This window comes from Delphinus delphis, chromosome 8, assembly GCF_949987515.2.
Source record: "Delphinus delphis chromosome 8, mDelDel1.2, whole genome shotgun sequence".
NCBI classification, from domain to species: domain Eukaryota; kingdom Metazoa; phylum Chordata; class Mammalia; order Artiodactyla; family Delphinidae; genus Delphinus; species Delphinus delphis.
Window position 1 is genome coordinate 83,178,986 of NC_082690.1, and position 22,228 is coordinate 83,201,213.

Here is a 22,228-nt window from a genome sequence, read left to right on the forward strand (position 1 = left end):
CTGTTGTTAAGATAATAAATAAAAGACATCACTCTTGCTTTCAAAGTATTTACTCTATTGCAAGCAAATAGATGACTATAATAATGTGTAATGAGTGCTTAGTGTGTTAGGAGAGCACTTTGGAGGGATACTCAAACTCACATGGGGCATTCTTTTAAAGAAAAATCTTGTTGTTTTGTCATGATGCAGACTTAGCTAAGGAATTTCAGTATATTCCAGCTGTATAATACTGGTAGGAATACATTCTTACTTCTCATCAGTCCTTCCCCAATTTCCTTCATCCCAGTGAATGGCATTTAGGCTTTCATTTTGTCTTTGGTGATGTGTCTAGCTATGAAGCATTTTCATGTATCCTCATGGGATTAGTTAAGCTTTTTGAGCCTGTAGATTGATATCTTTCATCAGATTTGAAAAATTCTTAGCCATTCTCTCTTCAAATATTGCTTTTGCTTATTATCTCTTTCCTATTCTCCTGATGACGGTTAAATGTATGTGAAACCTCTCCTACTCTATTCTATGTCACATATGCTGTCTTCTGCATTTTCTATTGTCTTGTCTTTCCCTGCTTCATTATGGATATTTTCTTCTAGTTCAGTAATTATCCCTTCAGCTATGTCAACTGTCCATTGAATTCTTAATTTTGATGGAATTTTCATTTGCTGAATTTCTATTTGGTTTCTTCTCAAGTTTGTCTTGTCACATTTTAAGAGCTTCTGATTTCCTACTTGAAATTATTAAGCCTAAGTTTTATCTCCTTGAATATAGTTGATTTACAGTCTGTGGTTGAAAATTCCAGGATTTAGAGTATTGGTTGGTCGATTTCTAGTCACTTTACATCTGCTGGTCTTGTATTCTCATGTGTCTAATCAGATCTCATTTAATACTGGGCTTGAAGCAGTATTTGTAGAAAAATTTGTGGAGGACACTATTTTTCTCCAGAGAGCTTTGTCATTTGTCTTACACAGGCACTTATGCATTAGCAATTGAAGATCATCTTTAATTCAATTTCCATGCCTGAAATTTTCTGGGTCGCCAGAAAACCAGCAGGTGCTGGTTTGCTTCCAGTTTACCTAACTCTTATAATACAGCCCTTTGGGGTTCCAGGCTGAGGTAGAAATGGCTCAGCAGAGTTCCAAGTCTTGCCAAATTTTGGACTCTTTTATTCTCTAGTCCTCTTGAGAACAATTCAACCTCCAGACCGCCTCTTCTGGCTGGGCAAATATAGGGCAAAAATAGCCTCAAATATTGGGCTTACCTCTCTGGATTTCCATCCTCTTTTGATCTTAGTCTACTGACTTCTCACTTATTTGTTAGCTCTTTGATTATCCTTAAAAGATTTTTTTAGAAACCCTGTATTCCACCTTTATTAGTAGTCTTCAGTAATGATTTGAATGATCAAGTCTGCCATAACCAAAACCAGAAGTCTAGTTCCATCAGTTTTTCTCTAAACTGTATCTGGAATCCATCCAATTCTCTCCATTTCACTACCAACATCCTTGAGTAAATACCATTGTCTCTTACCTAGACTACTGAAATAGTCATTTAACTTAATTTTCCTGTATCCTTTGTTGACTCCTTGAATCTGAGGTTTTTCAACCTTAGCACTATGGACACTTCAGGCCAGATAATTTTTTTGTTGTGGACTGTGGGAGCTGGGTGCAGAGGAGCTGTCCTGTGCATTATAGAATATTTGGTATCATTCTTGGCCTCTACCCACTAGATGCTAATAGCACTCTCCCCCTTCCCTCCCCAGTTATGACAATCAAAAATGTCTGCACACATTGCCAAATGTCACCTGGGAACAAAATCACCTTCCATGGAGAACCACTGTTCTAATCTGTTTATTATACAGAGACAAAGTTCAACCTAAAAAGTACATAAGTCATTAGTGCCTCATCATTGAATGCCCTTTAGTGGCTTTGAGGCAATTATTCAAACTTCTTGTAAAACCTTTCAAGGCCTTATATGCAAGGGTTACTTCTTACATTCCTAACTGCAGCTCATGCCAATTTTCTGTTTAGACTTTATTTTGTAGCTACATTGATCGTTTCCCTTCTCAAAACTCTTTATACCTATAGGGCCTTTACATGTGATGTTTCCTTTACCTGGAATGCTTTTATTCTTGCTTTTCATCCTGTAGATCTCAGCTTAATTACCATTTCCTAAATAGACATTTTGTTGAATGAATGGATGAAGCTATTTTAATTCTAGGTTGGACACCATCTCAGATGAAACACCTTATTCTATACCCTCTTAACAAAACAAGTCAAAACAAAACAAAACCTAAACCTATCAACTACTCTTATCTTCTCTACCAAGGCAAATTATGATTTTCTCCTGGTTTGCTGAGTCCCAGGAAACAAAGTTCTGGAAAACAACACTGGCCAGTCCTCAGGATTTTTTCTGCTCATCTTTTTTTCCCCTAATACTATCCCTCAGATTGTTTCATGATCCTATTATGCTTTATGACCAAACTAATGACTTCTGAGAGGATTAAAAACAAACCAAGGTTCTTCTTTGTTTTCTTTTGTATTTCCTTTACCCTTTCTCCATATTCCTACAAACTGCAATTTTAAGCACGCAGTGAAATCACACAGATAATATTTCTCAAAGGGAATTATATCAAATGTGGTTTACTTCATTTTAAAAAAAAAAACATTACTTGGACTCCACATTTCTTTCTTTCGTGTTTAGGTTCAGGAGGATGTTAAGTAACATTATTTCTATTTAGCCCATTATCTCAAGTTTCAGCATAATAATGTCCCTGCCTTAAGGTAGAGGTTAGTTTAATTATTCAAATCTCAGTTGAAAGAATTCTGGAGAACTCTATCCAAATCACCAGACATTTACATTAGCTAACTTCCTGTTAGAGGATAAACAGTCTGCAGATGCTGAATATGAAAGATAGGAAATAATGCCCATTCACAATATTTGTCTACTATTCCTGCTGCAGCTAAGATTATAAAAGATAGAATGTTAACTTCAATAAAAGAGAGCTTGAATTGACAAGACTTAGAGTAGAAAATATTGTGAAACAGTATACTGTCTTTTCATATGTACGGTTTATCATCATTATTTATATCAGACTATGAGAAACAGATGTAAGATGTCTGGAGTTTTCTCTAGGGAGAAATAAGTAATACTAATGAAATACAGATTACGCTTAAACAGATAATCAAGAAATTAAAATTTATGGCACCGAACAACTCTTGGCATGGGAATGATCTACTTGAAACTTCTGAAGGCATCATGCACCTGAGAAGAAATATCAGATACTCTGAAAAGAGAGAAAGGGTAATTGAACATTTTATATGATTCCATATTCTCTCCTTTCTTGGCATATCAATTGTTCTTTTTCTTACTAGTTTTAGTGGTTGCACTAGAGTTTGCTATATACATTTACAACTAATCCAAGTCCACTTTCAAATGACACTATATTGCTTCACGTATAGTGTAAGCACTTTATAAAAACAAAATGTTCCTAGTTCCTCCTTCCTACCCCTTATATAATTGCTGTCATTCATTTCACTTATATATAAGCATATATACATACATGAACATACATAATGAAACACATTGTTGCTATCATTATTTTGAACATACGGTTATCCTATAAATCAATTAAGAATAAGAAAAATAAAAGTTTTATTTTACTTTTCCTTATTCATTCTCCAGTGTTCTTCTTTTATGTAAATCCAAGTTTCTGACCTATGTAATTTTCATTTTCTCTAAACAACTTCTTTTAACATTTCTTTCAAGGCAGATCTACTAGCAACACATTCTCTTAGTTTTTGTTGTTTTGAAAAAGTCTTTATACTTCCTTCACTTTTGAAGGATAATTTTCCAGGGTACAGAATTCTATGTTGCTAGTTTTTTTCTCAACACTTTAAAGATTCCACTCCCTCTCTTCTTGCTTGTACGGTTACTGAGGTGAAGTCAGACATAACTGTTTTGTTTGCTTCTCTTTAGGTAAGGTGTTTTTTTCTTTATCTTTGATTTTCTAAAGTTTTAATGCAATATGCCTCGGTGGAGTTGTTTTTTGTTTGTTTGTTTTTTAACTTGGTGTCTGACATTAATTTGGAGAAATTGTCAGTCATTATTGCTTTAAATATTGCTTCTGTTTCTTTCCATCTTTCTTCTCCTTCTGTTACATGTATTGTTAACACCTTTTGTAGTTGTCCCACAGTTCTTGGATATTGTGTTCTTTCTTTTTCAGTCTTTTTTCCCTTTATTTTTCAGTTTTGGTAATTTCTAATGCCTCTAGCAATTTTTCAATTCTACTTCAGGTTTTCCTACCCTAATATTGGTTCCTGCATATAAGTGTCTGCTCTGGTAAGTTATGACTCTCTGTATCTGCCTGTTTGTCTCTCCAGTTTTGGGGCAGTAGTTTGCCCTGTCACTCTACTTCTCTGATGGATCTAAGAAGAGTTGCTGATTTTTCAGTTTGTTCAGTTTTGCTACTTATTGTTAGAATGAAGATTTTCAATCTCCTTACATTTAGTTTTCAGAGGCTCAGTTTCATTATACAGTAATGAATGCATCTGCACCCTCTATAGTAATTAACTTTTTTAAAGTAAATAAGACATTCAAAAAATTTTGTTAAAGACACATTTGTTTTTCATTCAAAATGAAAACTATTTTATCTCATCTCATGGAAAATGTATACATTTATAATTTAAACTGAATACACCAAAGAGAAGCAAATATGGAGGCAATTTTTCAATTATTCATGCCGAAATTAGATCTTAGAATCCTACAGAGAAGCTGGGCAGGATTCATTCTCTGAGACCAATAGTTGCTCATCAAAGAACTATGTTCATTTTAGGTCTAAAGTTACATAAATGCTGAAATCTTATGTGATCCTACTACCCATTATAAGATATTTAACGTACAGCAGTTGTTATTTAATGGGATGAAAAAATTACATAGATAGTTAATTCTATAGTAAGTCACAATGAGAGAGTCTTAGAAAACACAGAGAACTGAAATGATAGTTCATTTTTTAAGAACACTTTAAACAGTTTCTGAAAAACATGAATTTTCCCATGAGCAAAAAACAAAGCAAACGAACAAAAAACTAAAACAAGGTATGAATATAGAATGCTCCAAAGATACCATATAAACTTCAGAGCTCATCTGTTGCTCATCAGAAAACTGAGACTATATCAGACCTTCACAGAAACTTCTGTAAGTATGAGTGAGTGGTATAGAGGCATGAAAGGCAGCTGGGCTTTTAAAGGAGGGGGTTCATAGGTTTGAGATTCATCCTAAGTGTTGAGTGGAGCAAACTCACAATGAAGAAAACAATGATCTCACCAGGGAAGAGAACTAAAAGGATTTCCTGAAGATTATGGGTCAAGAGAATGACACAGATATGGGTGTTTTTGGATTTATAGTGACATCAGCTGTTGAAAAGTTTACACATCACACATTGTCTAAATGGACCCAGATTTGCAGAGGTGAAATGTCAGCCTGCTAATCTAATATGTCTCTTAGCTTCAGAAGTCAAGGGAATATATGCCTAATTATTATGCAGGGAAAACAGGTGGAGATGATGTGGACATCCAAGTGATGGGGCGACGGATCTTTGGCCATTCATTTTCCTCCCCAGGACATTGAGTGTCTGTTCTATTCTCCAGGGAACTGCCTGACTTTCTGCTCACTATTTTCCTGGTTATTTGGAAAAGAAGTTAATTACCCACATAGATTGCATTATGTTCTTCCATGATTTCAACTCCTCAAGGCAAACCCTCTGTCCGCAAACTCAAATAGAATACGAATTTCTCTTCTGTGTCCCTAAATACTTGTGCACATCTGTGTCATAGCCCTTATCACTCTGTATGGCAGTAGGTTTCAACTTTTTGGTTTTTGAGGATAGAATTTTTGCCAGAATATTTGAAGACATTAACACGTATCTATCAACGTCACTGTGTTCATTGGGTAGCACTTCAGTCTTGTGTTACTATTTGAGAGGGACGTTTAACCTGCTGATTTATACACTCAGGAGGAAAACTTCTCAAACTTTTCAGTAAAGTGCACAATTTCTCAACAGCTATGGCTTAATATCGCATCTCTTATTCCTCATGGTTTTTTCCTGCAATATGCCACGTTGCATAAACTGTTCAACCCCTCTTTCAACTCATTGTATATATCCTACTTTGTAATAAATAAAAATTTAAGTGCTCAAACTTTGGCACATGCCTGTGGAAGATTCAGAGTGTACCAACGTCTCGTAGTGGCTGAGAACCACTGATTTATCAAAATGGTTGGGCTTTTTTTTTTTTACTATTACAGTTAAATGAATGAATCATTTGAATTGAACATAAGATACTAGAAATATTAAGTCTATATAGTACAAATGGAAGAATTTAAAGGACTTTGAAAAAATATGGCATGCTCTAAAATGTGGGCATTTAATTTTTTAAGTCCCATAACTCTCTGACCTAAGCAGCTGCTAATTTTCAGAACTTTCATGTAAAGATTTTGCAAATATGCTTGCTCTTTCTTCCCTGATCCTGGCCTCTTCTCTGTCTTTTGCTTGGCACAAACATTTCCTGGCTCTTCCCTAAAATTTCATTATAACTCAGAAGTTACATAAGCCTCAGCATGAAAAACTTTAAAACATTAAACCTCCTTTTTTTTTAAAGCTGAAGAATGTATTTTATGGGGTCTGCCCAGGAGAGTTCATTATCACAAAGCTAGTTGTGGCACCTAAATAATTAAACTATAACCAATATACGTGTGAAATCACTGACTTAAGCTTACCTTGGTGACCGTTTGCCATTAAATTAGTAGGATAAATAATTTATGTCAAAATGGAGGCCTGAGATAACGCCACTAAAACTGATAGTACTTATTCATTAATTTTAAGGAATTAGATGAAACACAATTCCCCAAGTGCAAGCTATTCTGTGGCAAAAATGGTGTGTTAGTTCTATAGTCGTATAGATGAGGATTATGGAATTGCTCAGCTGATGTGATAGCTAATGGAGTAGGTGTGTATAAAGCATTGTGCTAAATATATGTGGAAGAAAGGGTGAGTATCTATGTGAAGCAACCAAATGGGAACAAAAAAATTCTTGGGTTAAAAAAACAGAACTGTTTATTTTGGTTTTCAATTTATGGAAATGATTCTTGAATTTTGGTTGGTCTCAAATCATTTATCCCCAAAGAAAATCTGATTCAATAGGTCTAGGGTGAAGCCCAACAATATTCTTTTAAAATAAGCACTGCAGATGTTTCTGATACAAGTGATTAGTGGACCAAATTTTAAGAAGCACAGGCCTGTGCAGTTTGATGTGTTTGACCACCACGTCAGCCAGGTCCCTGTCTTGTTCATTTGTATAGCTCTAAACTTAGCTTGGTGCCTTCACTCAGTAAACATCGTTTCTCCAAAGAGCACTTGAGCCTAGGTCTGTGCACAGAGTGGACAGTAAGGCAGACAGAGCTTTGACTATGTGGGTGGAAGGAGAACTTTTCAACACCTCATCTCTTAGGACATTCTCTCAAAGTGGCTCTTTTTTGACAGCTGACATTCTGGTGGGGACTTTGATAGAAATATGTCAAAGAAAATAGTTGAAACCAAGAGTTAGACTGTTCAATCCGCAATGGAAACATCAGTGTTTTCAGGGTACATGTCAGTCTGTTTGGTATGCTATAACAGAATACGATAGACCGGGTGGCTTACAAACAACAGAAATTTATTTCTCACAGTTCTGCAGTCTGGAAGCCTAAGATCAAGGCAAACCAGCATGGTTTGGTTCTGGTCAGGGCCCTCTTCCTGGTTCATGATGGGTGACTTTTCAATGTGTTCTCACATGGTGGAAGGGGGTAGAAAGGAAAAACTGACTTATCCTGTCTTTCTCCTTAACTCTCATGCTACAACCATACTGACAGCACTTCTGATGCCAGATGTAAGGGTTTTTTCCCTACACCAAACAGTTCCTTGTGATACCAGCTGAGTGTCCTGCAATTCAATTCAACTCTGACACTAGCTGGAGTTAGCACAGACTCCATAGGTTAAGGGCTCAGTCCCATGAGACAGCACCCCCCCTTTCAGATGTCAATGGCAAGTAGCATGTTCCCAGGTCACCCACAACTTCTGTCTGACTTGGCTACAAATCAGAGATTCCCATGACTCTTCCTCCTTGGAAAGACCAAATATTAGAACAGAAGATGCTATTCTAGATACTAGTACTCTTATCACTTAGGAAATTACGAGGGTTTTAAGAGCTCTGTGCCGAGAAGCAGGGGCAGAGACCAACTGATGTATTTTCTATAGGGGCTAGCTGGCTTTCTGGGGCCTTTTACAAAAGCACTGATCCCATTCACGAGGGCCCCATCCTCATGACCTAAGCACCTCCCTAAGACCCCACCTCCTAATACCATCACATCAGACATTAGGATTTCAACTTACGAAATCTGGGGGGATACAAACATTCAGACCATAGCAGCGAGACAGATAGGAAAAACTGTGTTGCCTTCTTTCTATTTTGCTCCCTTGCAAGCCAATAAGGCTGACCTCATTTCTTGGCCTAGACCCAAGGATGTTCTCCTATTGTTAGAACCAGGCGGGTACCCTGGACTAGTGGAGAATACAACATCAAAGGAGTAGTTGTCAGTCTTACGATTACATAAAAGATGCTAAGTGAACAGGTAATAAGGGCTGCTAACTTAGGGGTAGTCAGGGGAACGACATTGAAGAATTGCTGCTTAAGTTGAGAATTGAATAGTCAGGGGAATTTAGCAAAGTAAAGAATATAGGAGTTGGGTTGAGTGGGGGAGATTTTCATGGAAAGCAAATTGAATGCATACTGGGGTGACTTTGTGGAAGAAAGCCTAATTTGTAACAAAAGCTGAAAAACCAGTAAGGCTGGATCCCTAGAGAATGATGGGAGATAGGCTGGGAAGATAAGCAGGGTTTAGGCCAAGGAGAACTTTACAAGTCACTGAACTTTTAAATTGAGTGACTAGGCACTTAATAAATATTGTAATTGAATATCACAGTAATCTCAAAGTTGAGAAATAATCTCAAAGTTCATAAATTTCCTTGAACCTTGATATGGCAGACTCTACTTACATGCTAACAGAACTCCAGTTTGTTTGAGGTTAGCAATATACCCAACCCCAGGGCATGAATCAAAATAGGTCTAATACAATCATGTCTGTTTTCTTCCTGTTTGCCAGCTACTTACTCTCCTAGCCTCCCTCGTGTCAAGGAATGGCCTGTATCTGGCCAATCAGTTGTAAAGGAAAGTATGCTCAGGGCTTGCATTAGTTTCCTGTTGCTGCTATTACAAACTACCACAAACTCAGTGCCTTAGCACACAGATGTATCCTCTTAAAGTTCTGGATGCCAGAAGTCCAAACTCAATCTCATTGGGCTAAATTTGAGATGTCAGCAGGGCTGTTCCTTTGGGCAACTCTAAGAGAGAATCAGTTTCCTTGCCTTTTCTAGCTTCCAGAGGCCCACTGCATCTTTGCCTTGTCATTCTTTCCTCATATCACTCCAGCTTCCGGCCAGTCATTATATGACCTGTTTTTCTCCTGTGTCAAACTCTCTCTACCTCCCTCTCCTAAGGACCCTTGTGATTACATACAGGGCTCACCTAGTTAATCCAGAATCATCTCCCATCTCAAGATCCTTAATCATACCCGCAAAGTCCTTTTGCCATATAAAGTAACACTCACTGGTTCTCGGGGCTAAGATGAGGATACGGTGGCTATTATTCCACCTACCAGGTCTTTGGGTAAGTATTTGCTTTCTGATCATTGGAGAGCCCTCTTTTCAGTCTCCCCGTTCCTTGCTAAGGATTCGTGGGCGAGATTATTTTTGTAGCCATGGTTTTTTATTAAACATTTTTAAAATAAATTTTTCCAGCCTTATTGAGGTATGACTAACAAATAAAAATTGTATGTATTTAGACTGTACAGTGTGATGTTTCTTTAAGGTGTAAGATGTGATGATTTAATAGACATATACATTGTGAAATGATTATCACAATTAAGTTAATACATCTGTCATCTCACACAGTTACTTTTTTGGTGAGTGTGTGTGTGTGTGTGTGTGTGTGTGTGTGTGTGTGTGTGTGTTGAGAACACTTAAGATCCACTCTCAGCATATTTCAAGTATGCAATACAGTATTATTCACTGTAATCACCACAACTTAATCAGCATATAACTGAAAATTTGTACCCTTTGACCAACAGGCTCTCCATTTCCCTTACCCTTGAGCCACTGGCAGCCATCATTCTACTCTCTGGTTCTTTGGGTGTGACTTTTTTAGATTCCACACATAAGTGAAATTATACAGCACTTTTCTTTCTCTTCCTGCCTATCTCGATCACTTAGCATAACGTCCTCCCCAGGTTCATTTTTTTTTTGCGGTACGCAGGCCTTTCACTGTTGTGGCCTCTCCCGTTGCAGAGCACAGGCTCCGGGGCCATGGCTCACGGGCCCAGCCGCTCCGCGGCACGTGCGATCTTCCCGGACCGGAGCACGAACCCGTGTCCCCTGCATCGGCAGGCGGACTCTCAACCACTGCGCCACCAGGGAAGCCAGGGAAGCCGCCCTCCAGGTTCATTTTTGTGGAGGCTCGGATGCTTGGAGCTGCTGCAGCCATTTTATAACCGGTAAATGACATCAAAGGATGAAAACCCCACACTAAAGACAGAGAGAGACTGGGCTCTTGATAGCAATGTTGAGCTACTGCACAGAACCTTGAACAATATGCCTCCAAATTTCCTTTAGTGAAGACAATTAACTGACTTTTCTATTGATGCCACAGTTAGTAGGTATTGTTACTTGCAGCTGAATACATCCTCATGGTTCCGTTTGACAAATGAAGTTCAGTGCTGTTTGTAGCCAGGAAAATGTTATATTATTTCAATATTATGTGGATCAGACTTTAATAATATAGACCTTAATATTAATATAGAACCAGACATTTGCACAGACAGAAGAGAATGAAGAGAACATCTGGTTCAGCCTCTTTATTTTAAAGATCACTAATTTGAAGCTCAGAGGGTTGATAGATTTCTGCAAAGTCAACAGCCAAAATTCATTCATTACTAGGATTACAATTTCATCTCCTGGCTCCTGGCTCAACTATATTTCCCCTACCCATGAAGCCTTGGAACAATTGAAATGATAACTTGGAGGGGAAAAAAAAGGCAAAGAACAAACATCTTACACTTTCTCTTGGATGCAGGCTTTAACTAGGTTTAAAGTTCTTCTAAGATAATATAATTTAATGGGGAGAGCTCTTGACGTTAAAAGGCAAAATTTGTATTTAAAAGGCTAGGACGGTGACACATTAAAGCACTTTCAGGAGGTTAGCAATGAATACCAAGAATAACTGATGGTTTTTATGATACAAGAACAAAGAAGTCGATTCTCTGGATTTAAAGTTGTTTCAGTGTCATTGTTGCTCATGAGGAGAAGTAGACACCTGGATTTCTTTTTTTCTCAGGACAGCTTTATCCAAATAAAACTCAGTGTGTTTCACCAACCCATAATGGAAAGTGCCCGTCACTCCTTGAATATCATCATGTGGTTGGTGGCCGGTGGATAATGGAGCACTGAGTGTCAAGGTGACTGGCTTTCAATGAACACAAAACTAAAAATTATAGACCTGTCATTCCAGAGGCAGGCCACAATTAGCTGTCTATGCAACTTGAAATTTCCATTTTGCCAGCTGAATAATCCGTTGACTGGAGTTTCTCATTTTAGATGCATTTCCAAGCCTTTTGTGTGCTGGTCTTTTAAAATGTGGATTCTAACGTAAATAAACAGTGCACTTAATCAGATGTATTCTTTTTTAGAAACACCCCCTTCCCAAATACAGACAAACCCCAATATTGTTTTAATAGTAACAACAATAGTGGGACAATTTAAACCTTGTGTATTTTATTTAGGGATAGTAAAAATTCCAGCTGAAAAATGAGAATCATGCCTTAATACCTGGGAGTCCAGGGCTGAAAAAGAGAAATCGAGTTTTTGGCAGTTAGATGAATTGATAAGATCACCAAGTGAAAAGTAAAATCAGTGCTAAAAGTCAAAACTGGGGAATTTTAGTCTTGGAAACACTGAAAACTGTTTACCTAGTTTTCTATCTAGATTTGGTTTCTAATTCTATATCTGAGTTCTATCTTTCCTCTATCCTAGCCTTTCAGAGCTAGAGAAAATGATTCCAAAGTGAGGTCTATTGGAAAATTGTATTGCAACTTCCATTCGTTTGCTGTAAATGCAGTAAACGCCAGGACTCTGCAGTCTCAGATCTGATTCACCATCTACTCGAACCTGGATCTTCACTACCCTCCATGTCCCTCGCCCCCCGTCCACAGTACTCTCTGCCTCACTTGGATGATTCCTGTCTAAATTTAAGTTGACTAGCCACAAGGATGCAAGTAAAGTTGACCATCAGTACTCATTAAGGAAAAGATCAGAAGTCTGGATCAGAAGCCTTTGAGTGAAATTCTCACTACAAGTCTTGGAAATCTCATGATTCTATTTAACTTTTCCATCATCGTTTGAATTACTGAAAATGTTAGGCAAGTTTACATGGAATAGAAGAGGCTTGCTAGACACAGAAAACAATTGAATTTGTATTGTATTGAAATAGGTCCTAACTAGACTGTGGATGGTGAAATATTGACTATTCTATTGTTTTGAATGACTGAGTGTCATATTTTACTGGGAATTGATTTCTGAGGCTCAGTCAAGGAGTGATTGAATTTGCAATTAGTCACTCTGTTGTGTAACTCAGATTATGCAAAGATCATTCTGAAACAGCAATTGAGATTTAACCGAGGATGTAGTGCATGGTTTCTCTTTAATTTCTCTTTATTTGTTGTTGTGTATTCAGTTTTTAAAGGAGCAAAAGACCTTTTTTCATCTCTCTAGAAAAAAAAAAGGACGTAATCTAGGCTTGACTATCTGTTTTATAAGAATCTAAACCTAGCAATTGGTTACTATCTTGTCTCCCATTTCAAAAAATAGTAAGCATTGTCATTTATTCCTGATGATTAGCACAAAAAGGGAAAGGCTTTTCAAAACTAAGATAGAATCTCTGTAATTCCAAAAGTGTCCATTTAAGAAATATAAACTGTGACGATAAGCAAAGGCTATTTTCTCTAAAGGAAAGCATTTTCAAATGAACAGAATAAGCAAATGTGGATTTAATTAGGTGGAGTCAGATGGGTATTAATTATTCACCTTTCCAGGGCGAGAATAGCGTTGCTAAAGAAATGAATAAGGCATGCTACTGGCTTCTTTCCTTTCTGTTGCTGCTGCTCTGATCTGAACTGGCTGAAGATGTGATAGCAGGGGGACAGAATGAAAATCTCCCCTTCCCTTCACAACTGGGGGTAGATTGTCTTTGAAAAGCATAGTATCTTCCATTGAAATAAAATGTTATTGACTATCCACTTTGAGACATAATAAACCTTCTTATATTTCTTTCTTATGTCAGGACTATACACACACTCATTTGTTATACTCTTTTTAACACCTGAAAAATAGCTAAAGTTTGTCCTAATTTTCAGAGTTACATATATGCTAGAATTAGAGATAATAGCCAAAGGGTCAAAAATTCAAGTTGATGATAGTCACACAATGACTAGACCTGTTTGCTTCTGCACAGTGTCTTTTAAAAGCATTTGTTAAGCATCTGCTCCCTTGCCCAAGTAGGATGCATGATGCATATGGAGTCTTTCAATGAACTATACTTAAAACCAGTGCAGTAAAAGATCAGCACTTATCTGAGTACCAAAAAATGTGTTAGTTCCGGGGCTTCCCTGGTGGCGCAGTGGTTGAGAGTCCGCCTGCCGATGCAGGGGACGCGGGTTCGTGCCCCGGCCCGGGAGGATCCCACGTGCCGCGGAGCGGCTGGGCCCGTGAGCCATGGCCGCTGAGCCTGCGCGTCCGGAGCCTGTGCTCCGCAACGGGAGAGGCCACAACAGTGAGAGGCCCGTGTACCACCAAAAAAAAAAAAATAATAATAACTGTGTTAGTTCCAAGTGGCAAAAAGTGGAGTCAGAAAGAACCTAGGGATAAGATTTAGCAAATTTGGGTTCTAGTCCTGACGCTGCTAGTGACTACATGTTACATATCTCTCAATATTTGTCAAAATATTTGTCAGTGTGTGTCGGGTGGTGGTGAGCTCATGTGACAGGATGGAGCTGGAGGGAATAGAGGCAGAGAGAAACCAACCCTGAATAGTGTTTCCAAGAAGCGAAAAGACTCTGTTATCCTGTCTACGTCCTAATTACATGCGTACTATACACACTTTTGATTCTTTAGGTAACCTCCTGTTAACTGCCTTTTATAGCTGAGGAAACCAAAACACATGAAGACAAGTGAGTTGGCTCAAACTGAACAGCTTGTCAATAGCAAAGCTGGAACCAGACTCTAAGCCTCTGATTTTCTGTGTAAGATACATTTTCCCCCTAAATGAGTTATTTTAACCATGGGTCTCTGAAAATACTCGATCTTTTCAAAGTAACTCTGCATCCCTATAGGTTGCTGCAGATAGCTCTTTTAAAAATTGAAATAACTATGATCATCTTAAGTCCATTATAAATTTTGATCTGGTATAGAAAAATATGCCATATTTATATGTTAACTATGTTTTAAATTCCATGGCTATAAAGGAAAAGAATTGTAGATATATAGGAAAAGTTTCCATTCTTAATTTTAAATCATATTTTGTTGGGGAGAGGTACGTAAGGAATAGAATAGGAGTCAAAAACACTGAATCCACTCGTGCAATGACTGTTTAGGTAAAATTCCTTGGTGAAGCTGGAAACCACTTGAAAAAATGTGTATTTGTATGCATGTGGAAGAATCTGTATTAAACTTGAATCATCTGGTATTATTTTTTAAAACAATATTCCTTTTGGTAAAGTCCAGGAATCAGGTAACAAAGTGTCCCTTTCATTGTGAGAGAAGTTAAATTAGACCAGTTTTCTTAAATGATTGAAAGACTTATGAAAAATACTGTTAATCCCTATAAATATTGTCTTTCTATACACCTTTGTAAATGTATCTTTTTATAGTAGTTGCTACATTTGTAAAGAGGTAGGTGAGCCAGAAACAAAATAAATGCTATGGGGAAGGTAATTTATAGACAAATGTAATGAATAAACTAAACTCCAAATTAGTACAACCCTAATAACACGTTCTACTTCTCTTCCAAATCTCAATTGATTACTATTTTGTAACAGACTTTCTGCATATTATAACTCACTGATGCCTTGGTGTTGTTTTCTGCAGCAAAGAGCTCTTTTTTCCTTTTCTTTTTTGATGGAATAAAGGTTAACCAAATTTTATAGCTTAAACTAATTTTTGAAAATGACCAGAATTATGCCCTTGCTATAAATTATCTTAAAACTGTATGTACATAAAGATTGGCCATTTAATGAATGTATTATTCTTTGTTAACATTATAGGTGGACTTATATCCCACACTAAAGTGGTCATAAATAATACAGCGACTGCTAATATTAAAAGCAGGTTACTATTAAAACCAGAGTTTTGTGGTGCATCTTAAATACCAGCATTCTCAGGGGTCTAGTTAAAAAAAAAAAAAAAAAAAGACAACAGAAAGTCATGGAGCAGTAGTTTATTCCTCCCCTCCACCCGCCCCCAATTCATCTGGCTAAGTTTTGTGGGGCTTTTTCTTCTCATGAAAATTATTCTGTCACATCAAGCGCGTGTGTATGTCGCTGGATCTGAATTGCATGTGAATTATACCTTGAATAGATTCCCCAAATTGGAGAAGCACAAATGTTCCCCTTCTGAATATTTTAGACTTGTATGAGTTCTCTCATATTTTTGTTTTTGTGCAAGGCCGCTGGTAAGGCGGCCTGGAGTCTTGAATGCTGACAACCTCCATTAGCATTAATGCTGTTCTCTTATCTCCCCTCACTCTCCTCAGCTCCCCCCTCGCTCTTTCTTGTCTGACGGTTCCCTGACACCGTTGACAAGGCTGACACCACCAATCAGCTTCGACTCAGCAAGGTCACTGTTCAGACTTGACTCGTGATTGGCTGCTGCGCTTCAGCGTGTTATTACTGTCTGATTTGATCGGAGGCAGGGGGTGGTCTCCAATCAAACAGAGAAAAGGTCCTAGAGAAGGTAATTAAATCCTGTCAGAGGCAATTATCGGTTCCAGGGCCATGACTCTGGCCCTGAATGCAGATGATCTGAAACTGTATTCTTGTAGAAATTCAAGAGGGCTCCTGGCATGGTTCAGCTAGGCATAAAGGAAGCAGCAGGCTTTCTGCAAACAATGCAGCTCTGTATTATGAACCTTTCTGCCTTTTTTCCCCTTTCCCCGAAGACTTCTGTTTTCACTGATCAAAAATATTCCTTTTCAGGTCACATTCTAATTAATTTAATAGACAAGGTTTTCCTTTCTGGTACATAAATAATGACAAGTTTTACTAAAGAACTTCTGCCCCCAACACAGGCTGTAACAAACAGCCTTTATCAAGGCAAACCAAAGCCTGTAATAGAAGGACACTAATCTGTAGTTTGGGCGAAGGGAGAAAAAAATATTTAAGCCTCTAATACGGATGTTCTGCCTGAGGTGGATCCTACCCTGTTTATACCTTCCCGTGCTCGTGATGGATTGCTGCTGTGACAAATCTTGAAGTTTCTCTGACGTACTCTAGTGATGGCGGTGTGCATTTAATGACTACAGTTTTTAAAGGACAGAGAAAAGCTGCCACAGATTTCACTCTGTGAAGAAAGGACTTCTCCCTACCCTTCAAAAGAATATTTAGGAGAGTTAAAATTTTAAATTGAGCTTGGGAAATAAAAACAGACAGAATGGAATGTTGTTTTTTATTTATTTATTTATTTTGGCTGCTCTGCACGGCATGTGGGATCTTAGTTCCCCGACCAGGGATGAAACCCGTGTCCCCTGCACTGGGAGCATGGAGTCTTAACCACCGGACTGCCAGAGAAGTCCCAGGAATGTTGTATTTTTAATTGGGAAGAGAAAGCTAAGATAAACTCCATAGGTGCCCTTCTGCTCATCTATAGACAGAAGACTTTGGTTTTGTTTCCTGTGTGATTTCTCTTCAATTGTTATTAAGTAAGCTTTGAAGTATGGTTTTTGCCCAAAGAACCCAGCCCTAAAATGTAAACCTCTCTCCCCTTCCTGAATCATTATTAATTGTTCTCAGTGGTATTAACCAGTTCAGCATGAAAAATATTTCAACCTAGGGGTGAAACAGGAATAAAGACACAGACTTACTAGAGAATGGACTTGAGGCTATGGGGAGGGGGAAGTGTAAACGGTGACAAAGCGATAAAGAGGCATGGACATATATACACTACCAAACGTAAGGTAGATAGCTAGTGGGAAGCAGCCGCATAGCACAGGGAGATCAGCTCGGTGCTTTGTGACCGCCTGGAGGGGTGGGATAGGGAGGGTGGGAGGGAGGGAGATGCAAGCGGGAAGAGATATGGGAATATATGTATATGTATAACTGATTCATTTTGTTGTGAAGCTGAAACTAACATACCATTGTAAAGCAATTATACTCCAATAAAGATGTTAAAAAAAAATATTTGATAGGATGAAGGTACTTCATTAAGTGTCTATATGCTCACCCTACTGGCTTTAACAGACTTTATGAAATATCGCTCTCAATTACTGTCAGTCTTCCAAATGGATAGCCTTGATTTCAACCTTTGTGAGGCTGGGTATTACTTTTTCCAGAATAAGATGTTCAAAACACCATTAAAACAATTTCTGTATTGTTGCTGATGAATCAGTTTAACCACCAGGGTTTCTCCCGAGGGAAGAGTTAACTTTCCTCTAATCTTGGTTGTTTTCTTTGTTTCTAAAACACCATATTCCTTAATATACCTGACTTTATTTGTTTTGTTGAAACATAAACAGATGCTTTAAGCAAAACATCATTTAAAAAAAGTTGTCCCTGCTACCAGTCCATTAATCAGGATGAGGTATCAGGCTGGGAAAGAAATTGGTGGGAGAAGATGTTAATAATAAGGAAAACTGCTTAGGACACTGGTCGGCTGAGTTAAAAAAAAAATCTCAAGTCCAAATCTGCACACATGACTGTGAAAATGATGTTTAATTCATCCCATATTGCATTTTTGGAACATCAAAGGCTTCATCAACTTCCCTAATAAAGATAAAATAGATACGGAGACAGAAGCAAACTGCTCAGGAATCTGCAGCATATTTTAGATCATCAGGTTTGCTACTATTACAGAACTAGCTCACTTTTCCTCCATGTGAGTGACAACACTGTTTCATTTTTCATCTAGGGTGTTTATTTTTATTTGACCAACCATTGTATATTATTGGGTCATGAGATTATTTTGTTTTGTTTTGAAGTGGTAGCTATTTTACTGAGGACACCTCTTCTGAAAGAAATCTTTATCTGTGAAGAAAAGAAAAGTTTTGTAAATAAAACAAAAGGAAAAACATTTGAAATATTTTCAAATTATAAATAAATTATAAATAGTAATTAAGATCAGTGCTCCTAAAAGAGGGGAAAAAAGAAAACCTGGGTCACATGTGCCTCTTTTACTGGAGTCCTCTGTACTCCAGGCATCTTTATCCTTTTTGCTCTAGATGCACCTTTCAAGCTCCCTCACTTGATTGGGAGCTGCTTAAGGATAGGGATGGTGTCCTACTCCATCCGATGTACTCAAAAGCCAATAAACTGAAGAATATCTTATTCTACAGACCGTTATAGGACGCCCCTATGGGCCTCTGTGAGATGGGACCACTCCCAAGTTGAGATCCTGGAAATCATCATAACCGTATAGTAACATCATTTAGTCAGACAAGGGAGTTAACTAAAATATCCTACTGTGGCATTATGTGATGGCTCTTAGCTGTGTCAAAGTGTTTGATATGTGCTCTAAATAAAGATGGGAGTTCTTTATGTTATTACTTAATTTTGTGGCCATTGAAGCACCAACCATCAGAACTGCCTTAATGCAAAATATCTGAGATCACTGTACCTTTAAAAAGGTTTGTAAGCAGAACTCTCCAGGGGACATTAGGTTGTGTCCAATGCTGAAATGTATTTTAAAATTTACAATGATTATGCAAAACATGGAAAATAATTCACATTTATCTCCTTATGTTCTGTTGCTTTGGTCAGTGTTATTGGATTGGGAAGAGTGGATTTGCCTTTTAACTGGTCTTTTTCAGATTTCTGGTGAGATTCCTACCACCACTGATGACAGGAGTATACACAGCCCAAACAAAGCCCATTGAGGTACATTTTCAGGATGGTGCATATGGGAACAATAATTTATGAACAGTAATAGGAGCTGGGTATGCAATTCCCTGCCTAACACCAGAATAAGTGTACCCCACTGATTACTGAGTGCACTGAAAATACTTGAGTAAAAAAGATAAAAGTCATCTGCTGTTCACCTCGTTTGTAAGTTGGAATTCCTCGAAAACAATTGGAAAAAAAAAAGAATGATGTGAAGATCACGATTAAGCATTGTGTACTAAGAGCTATATATTTTTATAAAAAGGGAGTTGGCAGTGAAAAATTAGCTAGACCTTGCCACATAGGGAATGAAAAAATTAACTTTCCCTGTTCGGTGATATTGCTGCAAATTCGCTGTGTTGCAAGCTGCATTTTACCCCTCAAGGGATCTGAAAACTTATCAGATTTTATTAATTTATTGGCTCTGTGCTGAGGTGTATTGTAAACCAATTTTAAGTACTTCATTTTGCTATTTATTCACTGCTTCCTAAAAGAAGCAGCCTTTCCTACAAACCCTGAGGGTTTCCATAATCAGTTATATTTTAACTTTCCTCAACCTGAGGATATGAAATCTAAATACATTTAAATGTTTTATTTGATGTTTCTTAGTGGGTGTCACCTTCATTCCTGATTTGCAAAATTAGGGACATATTCTTTCAGCATTGGCATCAGGGTTGGGGATTGAGGGTGTGATTGAAGGAGTACCCCGTCTTCCTATTTATAGTAGTTGGCAATTTTACCCCTCCCCTTCTTCTGGAGACAAAAATCTGCACATGTGGATGGTGGAGTAGAAATGCTCATTTTAGAAGGAGCATGAAATTGACTGGCAAGGTCAGAGAATGGTGGAGAGGAGGGGAGAGCCGTGGTTTGGCACCAGGAGATCTGAAGGCTAAGAAAAGAGAAGGAAGAAAACGTGGGAGTGTTGATGGGACGAATGGGAGAGAGGTGAGGTCGGGGTGGAGGTGGAGAGAAGAAAAATAAAACCTCTCTGGTAAATGGAAGCAGGGAAGGGCACCCAACTAGAAATCACAGGACTTGGTGGTTCTAGATCCGGTTCTGTCCTAACTAGCCGCCAGGGGTGATAGCTGTGATCAGTCCTGCTCAGCACCTGCTCCATTTCCTTCCCTCACCCCAGGGTTGCCAGGTAAAATACAGGGTGCACAGTTAACTCTGAATGTCAGACAAATAAGAATAATGTTTAAGTAAAAATATGGCCCAAGTGTTGCATGAGACATACTAAAAAATGTATTCCATATTTATGCGAGATTCTGATTTTATTGGACATCTTGTATTTTCTTTGCTAGATCTGGCAACTCTACCACCCTGACCCACAGTGATATCTGGAGCTTTGTGCAGGAAGATGCAGAGGTTCTGTAAACATGGGGGCCAATGTCAGTGTCAGTCTGAAAATTGCCCCTTGGTCAAATTTCTGCTAAGAGCCTTGAGGTTTATTTATTTCTTGCCTCTTACCCCTGTCATCTTTAGATACCCCCGCAAATATTTTCTCTTTCATGTTCTAATGCCTAAACTCCTCTGTCCTTCTACTGCCCTCCTATTAGTCACTCTCTTCCTCTCCTTCTCTCAACTCTTCCCACAGTGTGTCCAGGAGTCCACAGTTCATTATTGTTTATCTACATGTTTGACTTTCCTCCTCTCTTAATGGAAACACTGTTCTTCCCTGAGGATCTTACTTCCTTTGTAGCTGTCTTAAGTGGAGACCACTCTCTGTGAGTTACTCCAAGAACTATGGAGCGAGGACACAGAGGGGACATTCTCATTGTAACTTCCAAATCCCATGAGAGCCCATTCCCTGTCTTTACCACACTCTTCCCTTCTATGCTGGCAACTTCTCATCTCCTGTTCATTCTCCATAGGTAATAAAGCCTCTGTCAACTGTCTCACCCACAGACAGGTGAGTGAGGCCGTTCTAGACCATCCATCCCCGGCAGAGCTGCCAACCAATGACAAAAGTCAGCTGATTCCACCTAGACTAGAAGAGCTGCCCCAGCCTTTATGGCTGTCCCTGTCATCTCAGCCAACTCGCAGAACATGAGCTAGATATTAAATAATTGTGGTTTTTAGCTACTAGGTTGTGGGGTACTTGGATCATCTTTTCCTTTTTATATATAAATTCTATCATTATCCTTGAGAATTTCAGTGTCCATATAGAGATTTTACAGACATGCTTTCCTTACATGATTTGGGTTCTTCATCTTTGAAGAACTTTACCTTCATTTAAAAAAATAATACCACTAACATTAATGGTTAGAATATGGAGAAAGAGGCAGAAGAGGGTAAGGGGGAGTGGGACCAAGTCTCAAAGTTGTAATCTAAAGAGTTGAAATATTTTTTGGATGGACAGCAGAAGTGATGACAGGCAAGTTGGAAACCTTCTGTTGAAGGATAGTCAAATCTAGACAATTTAATCAAACTTCTGTCTAAAAAATATCTTCCCCTCAATCTGCCATGGGCCATACTCCCCCAAATATTGATAAATACGCAAGCCAAGAAAATGAACAAGGTTTGGTTCAAATAGGCTGTAATTAAAGAATGTCTATAATTGTGGGGACTCAATCTAACAATTGTGTGAAAATAAATTTTTTTCATTTTTAAATAATTGACACCTTGAGTTCTGAAGAGATGAGATGCCAACAGATATACTTCAGTGCCTTCCAGAGAAGAGATAGGAGTGATAGTCTTCAAGTGGGGGTAGAGGTAAAAAGAAGGAATTAATATGGGGATAATGGGAAAGGGAGATAAATTTTACAAGCTCATAAACCTGATGAAGAACAGGCATTAACAGTGGAGGAAGATGCTGAAAAGAATGGACTCTATTGGGCATTTCATCCATCTTATGGATCAATAAATTCAACTCTTTGGGCCTTGTTTTCCTCCTTTGTAAAATCAGTGAGTTAGGCCAAAGCTGGGACAGCAAGTTTTGGGCATGCTTACT

The 22,228-nt window shown here is 38.2% G+C and overlaps 1 long non-coding RNA gene across 1 annotated transcript in view; it reads left to right on the forward strand.

The window, feature by feature from the left end:
- LOC132429161 (uncharacterized) overlaps positions 1–17,420 on the forward strand; it is a 47,198-nt gene extending 29,778 nt beyond the window's left edge. Inside the window, exon 4 of the long non-coding RNA XR_009520296.1 lies at positions 15,939–17,420. This is a non-coding gene — a long non-coding RNA (uncharacterized lncRNA). The remainder of the gene's footprint in view (positions 1–15,938) is intronic.
- Positions 17,421–22,228: the final 4,808 nt, after the last annotated feature.